Source organism: Berghia stephanieae, chromosome 4 (genome assembly GCF_034508935.2).
Source record: "Berghia stephanieae isolate SIO BIC M18660-M18661 chromosome 4, UCSD_Bste_1.3, whole genome shotgun sequence".
In the NCBI taxonomy this organism is placed as follows: domain Eukaryota; kingdom Metazoa; phylum Mollusca; class Gastropoda; order Nudibranchia; family Aeolidiidae; genus Berghia; species Berghia stephanieae.
In genome coordinates this window covers 28,841,850-28,849,349 of record NC_088363.1, presented here as the reverse complement: position 1 = coordinate 28,849,349, position 7,500 = coordinate 28,841,850, and the positions used below count along the sequence as shown (strand labels likewise).

Sequence of the window (7,500 nt, the reverse complement as noted above, 5' to 3'; positions counted from 1 at the left end):
AGCGATAGTAAAGTGGAATATTCAGATAAATAGATAGATAGAGATGGATAGACAGATAGATAGATAGATAGATAGAAAATAGGGGAGAGGAGAGAAAAAAAAACAACAAAAACAAACAAAAAATACAAACAAACAAACAAAGCAACAACGTCAACAGGAAAAAAAAATTTACAAATGAAAAAGGGGAGGGGGGGGGGGGGTTGAGGCGATACAAGTTATTTTTCATTATAATATTTTATTTGTTTTCCACATTTATTTGTGTATTGTTGTGCTGACGAAGGGTTTGTACCCGAAACGTCCATTGATTTGTTCCCATATGAAGCCTTTCTATTTTCACTCTTTCGCTAGTATTTTACTTCACCAGTTAACTAAGCCAACAGAGAGACAGATAGAAAAAGAGATAGAGAGAGACAGAGAGATACAGAAGGTTTGAGAGAGAGAGAGAGAGAGAGAGAGAGAGAGAGAGAGAAAGAAAGAGAGAGAGAGAGAGAGAGAGAGAGAGAGAAAGAAAAGAGAGAGAGAGAGAGAGAGAGAGAGAGAGAGAGAGAGAGAGAGAGAGAGAGAGAGAACTAAATGGAATACCTACCTCAAGATTGGATCTCCATTACGAATACAATCTTATGATGAATACACGATGTAATCCTGTATCTTCATGCCGTCCTTTAGTGAATTAAAAATAAAAGATGTATTTCTTGATTATGTTTTGAATTTGTAAACAGATAATGAGCAAAGAATGTTTTGAAAGATATGCAGCCTTGCACTTAATGATAATAGTAACTAATAATTTTTTGACCTCGCCAATGAAAAAAATAAAATCAAACTCTTGAAAATGAATTATCAGGAGAAAAATTGTCACTTCTGTAAATACCAAATGTTGGTTAATGCTGAAGGCAATCTAAGGTGGAATACTGGAATCTATCATTTCAGTTTGTAAAACTCTTTGTTTGTGGATTCCAAACAATGGATCAGAAAATGGTGAAATCGGAGTCTAACAAAACAGTCATAAATTAGATTTGTTCATTCTACAATTGCCGTATACATCAAATTGTCGGCTGGGATTTTTTTCAAAGTTTGATATATTGTGCAGATACACTATTTCGAAAATTAAGGTGCTGATTGAAGCTCGAAGAAAAAAATAACGGTAAGTATTGAATTGTAAGACAGTATCTGTCTTTGTCTATAAATTGAAGCTTACAATTGAATACTTATCGTTATTTCACTATTTCTATAAGCACATGAAAGCTTTCCTTGTATTTTGAGGTGCTTCATTGTAAAAATCACCTGCAAAGAATCTCAGTTCTTAAAATACAAAGGGGCATAACTCAATTATTTTGACCTCCAATCTTGACTCATATTACACTACGCAGCTGACAAAGTTTAAAATATTTGGCTTATGAGGCTGTTAAAAGCTATTGAATTCAATGCTTTCAAATTCAATTTACTTTTGAAAAAAACCGTTAATGTGGATTATACTCATTCAGATGAATTCAGTTCAGCAGATTTGTATGAATGTCGATTTTTATGTCTAGTCTAGTGCAAGATTTTTTTATTATATAAAAAAATTCAATACACCGTGAAAAAGAGCGCTATGAAAAGGCTTTATGTGACGGCGTTATAGTATAGTTATGTGACACACTGTAGTGAAGCGTATGGATGGACTATGGATAATGGAATTGTGTATGGGCGTGTACAGATAATTTGGGGTGACCAATTTGGTTCGATATTACGGACCCTGAAATTGAAATCCATCCATTTTATTTTATTTGGATTCGGAATGAATTTACTACAACGAATAAAGCTTTAACTGTAAGCGTAGACGTCTAGTATCTGTAGTGTAAGAAATTAGACTTAGATATTTAGAGTCTAGAGCACTAGGCCTAGGTATCTCGACTGTATTTAACATCTACAACACAACGCAAACGAATAAAATTACCATATATTTAAAGGAAAGTCCTCAAAAATATTATAGACAAATCTACTATATGATCATCAGCCAGCAAATTATAATATTACATTGATATGTGCCATAAGTTTTGAATAGTTTCATCTTTGATCACTTGGTGCCTTGCAGGGTTGCCAGATTATTTTTCAACAAAATGCCAGGGGAAGACTCAAAAAAAGCCAAAACACTCAAAAAAATGCCAAAGTCTGTTGACTCCCACCCCCACTAAGAAAACTACTCACTTTTGATAGACAATTTACTACCATATCCTGGTGGCTTGCGTGTTTTCCTTTCTTTTTTTTTCTTTTTTTTTTTTTAATTATACTAAATTTCCTGTTGGGGTAATTTTTTACCTACTGACTACTAAGTGGAGTGCTATACCACTACACCACGGTTGGATCTTAAGAATGAAAAAGAAATACATTAACATGAAAGGTAAATACGTAAACAGTTAAATGATTATTGACAATTACGAAAACTTACTGTTTCGTGTTTCTTATGATGTTTTCTGTTGAATCTGGTTCAAGTGCAGAGTAAAGGTGTCATTTGAAGTATAATATACAAGAAAAGAAAATGCCAAATGAAAATGCCAAATGCCAAATGAATTTTCTAATGCCAAACGGTTTTCAAAAATGCCAGATTTTTGGAATCTGGCATTTAAAATGCAGAAAAGTGAGTGGAGCAGGCACTTATGTTGGTAACAACAAGATATGAAGTGAGTAGAAAAGTGCCAGAAGACAATAGAGAATAAAAAATTTTTTTCGCGGCGGTCGTGGGGTTTGAACCTGCGACCTTATTGGTACGACAACTCCGCCTGGCAGGTGAGAGCGTGGCTCTACCGTGTGAGCTATCCACGAACACAAAAATATTCGTTTCAAACCCAAAGTCATTTCTAGATCCCTCTCTCACCCACTTCTTGAGATCGCCGATTCGTTCGCCACCATCGCGAAGTAATTTTGACCAGCAGTTAAGCTTAATAGCCAATATTCTCATCACAAACATATAACATAGAAACGATTGAGACATTGAGTATGCTCCGGTGTATGGGGTGAATTTTTAATTCAGAAAAGTGAGTGGAGCAGGCACTTATGTTGGTAACAACAAGATATGAAGTGAGTAGAAAAGTGCCAGAAGACAATAGAGAATAAAAAATTTTTTTCGCGGCGGTCGTGGGGTTTGAACCTGCGACCTTATTGGTACGACAACTCCGCCTGGCAGGTGAGAGCGTGGCTCTACCGTGTGAGCTATCCACGAACACAAAAATATTCGTTTCAAACCCAAAGTCATTTCTAGATCCCTCTCTCACCCACTTCTTGAGATCGCCGATTCGTTCGCCACCATCGCGAAGTAATTTTGACCAGCAGTTAAGCTTAATAGCCAATATTCTCATCACAAACATATAACATAGAAACGATTGAGACATTGAGTATGCTCCGGTGTATGGGGTGAATTTTTAATTCAGAAAAGTGAGTGGAGCAGGCACTTATGTTGGTAACATTCTCTATTGTCTTCTGGCACTTTTCTACTCACTTCATATCTTGTTGTTACCAACATAAGTGCCTGCTCCACTCACTTTTCTGAATTAAAAATTCACCCCATACACCGGAGCATACTCAATGTCTCAATCGTTTCTATGTTATATGTTTGTGATGAGAATATTGGCTATTAAGCTTAACTGCTGGTCAAAATTACTTCGCGATGGTGGCGAACGAATCGGCGATCTCAAGAAGTGGGTGAGAGAGGGATCTAGAAATGACTTTGGGTTTGAAACGAATATTTTTGTGTTCGTGGATAGCTCACACGGTAGAGCCACGCTCTCACCTGCCAGGCGGAGTTGTCGTACCAATAAGGTCGCAGGTTCAAACCCCACGACCGCCGCGAAAAAAATTTTTTATTCTCTATTGTCTTCTGGCACTTTTCTACTCACTTCATATCTTGTTGTTACCAACATAAGTGCCTGCTCCACTCACTTTTCTGAATTAAAAATTCACCCCATACACCGGAGCATACTCAATGTCTCAATCGTTTCTATGTTATATGTTTGTGATGAGAATATTGGCTATTAAGCTTAACTGCTGGTCAAAATTACTTCGCGATGGTGGCGAACGAATCGGCGATCTCAAGAAGTGGGTGAGAGAGGGATCTAGAAATGACTTTGGGTTTGAAACGAATATTTTTGTGTTCGTGGATAGCTCACACGGTAGAGCCACGCTCTCACCTGCCAGGCGGAGTTGTCGTACCAATAAGGTCGCAGGTTCAAACCCCACGACCGCCGCGAAAAAAATTTTTTATTCTCTATTGTCTTCTGGCACTTTTCTACTCACTTCATATCTTGCATTTAAAATGCCAAACTGGCAACCTTGGTGCCTTGTGATTTCTTTTATCGTGTAATTTTAATTTTTTTTCTACAGTAGGAGTTTACAGTCTACAGCTGTTAAAAAGTTGTCGTACTCGTACTATATAAATCTTTATCATTTATCAAATCATTGTCAAATTAATTGTTAAGCAATAATTATTAAAATATCATGTCCTTGCCCTACAACTCTTTCCCCGGTAAACTGAGCCAAGAGAAAGAAAGAAAGAGAGAGAGAGAGAGAGAGAGAGAGAGAGAGAGAGAGAGAGAGAGATGGAAAGAGGGAGAGAAAGAGATAGAGAGAGAGAAGGGGGGGGGAGGAGAGGGAGAGAGAGAGGGAGAGGGAGAGAGAGAGAGAGGAGAGAGAGAGGGGGGGGGGGGGGAGAGGAGAGAGAGAGAAATATAATTCCTACCTCGTGATGAAGTCTCCGTTACGAATCCAATCCTTTGAAGAATACACGATCCAATCCGGTCTCTTGATTCCGTCCTGTAGTGAATTTTTGAAAAACGTAATTCTTGTTAATATTTTGAATTTATATATAAATAGATTATTGAAGAAATTATGTTTTGAAAGAAATGCAGTCTCACCACCTAATGTAATTAACAATAACTTAGATGTGGTTTTTTTTTTTTTTGTTTTTTACAAGTTAATCTCTCGAATATGAATTATCTCCATGAATCTATTCACTTTCATAAAATACCTCATGTTGATGAATGCTGAAGGCAATCTAAGGTGGCATATCGGTATCTACTATTTCAGTTTGTAAAATTCAAACATGATTTTTTTTTAAATCACGATAAAAAGATTAAATTTCTTACCTGGAGATGATGTCGACTCCCTTGAAATTTCGTTGTCTTCCTGGATGGTCCATCTGAAACTCAAACAATTAATAGTGATTAGACACAGGTGGTGGGATAATGTTGGAGTCCAAGAAAATGACGAACGAAATTGAAAAAAGCCCCTGAAAACGTACCATTCTAGATGAAATCTTACAAAATGAATCCGGTCCTGTCCTCTGTCGTCTTCCAACTTCTGTGAACTCTGAAATGATCTAGAAACTGGTGATTAGTCATGGGAATAATACAATACAAATAATTATAATACAATACATATAAAAACTCGACGGTACCATCAAAAAGGGGTGTTGATTAGTAAAAATACAAAATATAGGCCTATAAGTTAGTAAGAAAATGAGATTACGGTTTCCCAACCTCACCAAGCCGAGAATCGCCGCAAACTGAAGATAAAATTTTGCGAGGTGTGTAGATGTGATTTGTTTTAATGAAAATGTAAACAACTCGTGGGCGGTGGATACAGATGGCCTTAATTCTCTAAAGACGCGGTTACATTATCAGGCTGAAGCCGTGTCATTTATATGTTAAAAGTACGGCAAGCGCAAAGACAAAATGGTTATAGATAGTATGCAGATGACGTCACTCAGGCCTTTGTTATTGTTTTTGCCATCCGCGTTTGTGAGTTGTTCTCACTAAACTGTATTAACCAGACTATAAAAGTTCATGGTTACACAGAGTTGTGTGTTGGTCCGTTATACTTCCGGATGGCAATGTTGTGAACTCCTCGGCGAAGCGCATTCTATCTATTGACCACAATAACGATCTTCAATACCTTCGTGCTGGCGTGATCAACGATTTCGAGGTCACAAAAAAATGACATCAAAAAGTAAAGACATGACAGGGCAATTTTCTACACGAGTTTAAGAATAACCAGCGTGCTTTTAAGTTTAAACCCGATTAAGTTCTCCATATGACGTAAATATTACATTATCAGTTTAGTAATATCATGTGTTTTTTTAGCGACGATGACATAAAATAGCGTTTTGTTTATTTATAGAGGTGACTTAACGGTATACTACAAACTAAAATCGGATAACTTTACTCATCCAAAGGGGTGATCAACTAACTGAACCTAATGCTACCGGTAATTGTATGACAATGTGGATATGGCTTTAAGGTACGGTAGTTAACACGGAGAAATTATTTCTATATATGACACATTGTTTAAAAAGCTACGTGTGAGATGTGATAACCCCTTAATATACTAATACTATGACTGGTTGTGAAGTAATCAAAACGCAGGACTCATATTGATTAAACACACAGTCTCATGCATGAACACTTTTCAGTTTTCCAATTAAAACAACTGTTTTTTTCTAACAATAACCCAATAACATCATCGTCATCATCGTCATCACCATCATCATCATCATCATCATCATCATCATCATCACCATCATCACCATCATCATCATCATCATCATCATCATCATCACATAATAATGATAACAATAATGATAATAATCATCGTCTTCATTATCATTATCATCATCAGTATCATCATCATCATCATCATCATCATCATCATCATCATCATCATCAGCAGCAGCAGCAGCAGCAGCAGCAGCAGCAGCAGCGACATCATTATCATCATCATTATCACCATCGTCGTCGTCGTCGTCGTCCTCGTCGTAGTTCAACATTTTTTTTGTTTGTTTGTTTATTTGGGGGGGGGGGGGTTTGGGGGGGGGGGGGGGGGGTGAAGGGGGAGTAGAGAGACCGAGAAAGAGCAAGAGCGTGTGATACATATATATATATATATATATATATATATATATATATATATATATATATATATATATATCCTCGAACTCATCGGGACAAGCAAAAGCGTTCGAGGAAACAGTAGTTCGAGAAAACCGTACATTGCCATTGCATTTTATGGAGAGGAGGGGGAAAGGGTAAGAGGCGATGTGCCTCAGGGGTATGGCCTTTGCTTCGTACCCGCAAGATACATAGCTCCAATATCCACCATGTTATATGGTCTTTAGCAAGCCACCTCTCCGTAACACAATTTGTGGCGCTGTGTTGCGGCTGACCTCTAGGTGATTCCAGTCTTCCCTTAGAATAGACCCTAAGATAAATTTCTGCTTGAGGATGAATAAAGAGAACTTTATTATTTTTTACTCTGTTGATATGTTACAATGAGTTGGTGTTTGTTTGTGTGAGTGTGTGTGTGTGTGTGTGTGTGTGTGTGTTGGAGGGGAGGGGGGGGGATTACTGTATCACAACATTTATTTACAATGGTGGCCAACAATAATCATGGCGCGTGACATTGGAATTGGAACTTATGGCGAAGTGTATGCGAAACGGCGATGGAGTATGTGAGTGGCTGTGAGTGTCTGCTTAT

General features: G+C 37.5%; 1 long non-coding RNA gene across 1 annotated transcript in view; it reads right to left on the bottom strand.

The window, feature by feature from the left end:
* LOC144971977 (uncharacterized) overlaps positions 1 to 2,046 on the bottom strand; it is a 12,418-nt gene extending 10,372 nt beyond the window's left edge. Inside the window, exons 1-2 of the long non-coding RNA XR_013645215.1 lie at positions 1,934 to 2,046; positions 587 to 660 (exon numbers count right to left, since the gene is read on the bottom strand). This is a non-coding gene — a long non-coding RNA (uncharacterized LOC144971977). The remainder of the gene's footprint in view (positions 1 to 586; positions 661 to 1,933) is intronic.
* Between the last annotated feature and the right edge of the window lie 5,454 nt (positions 2,047 to 7,500).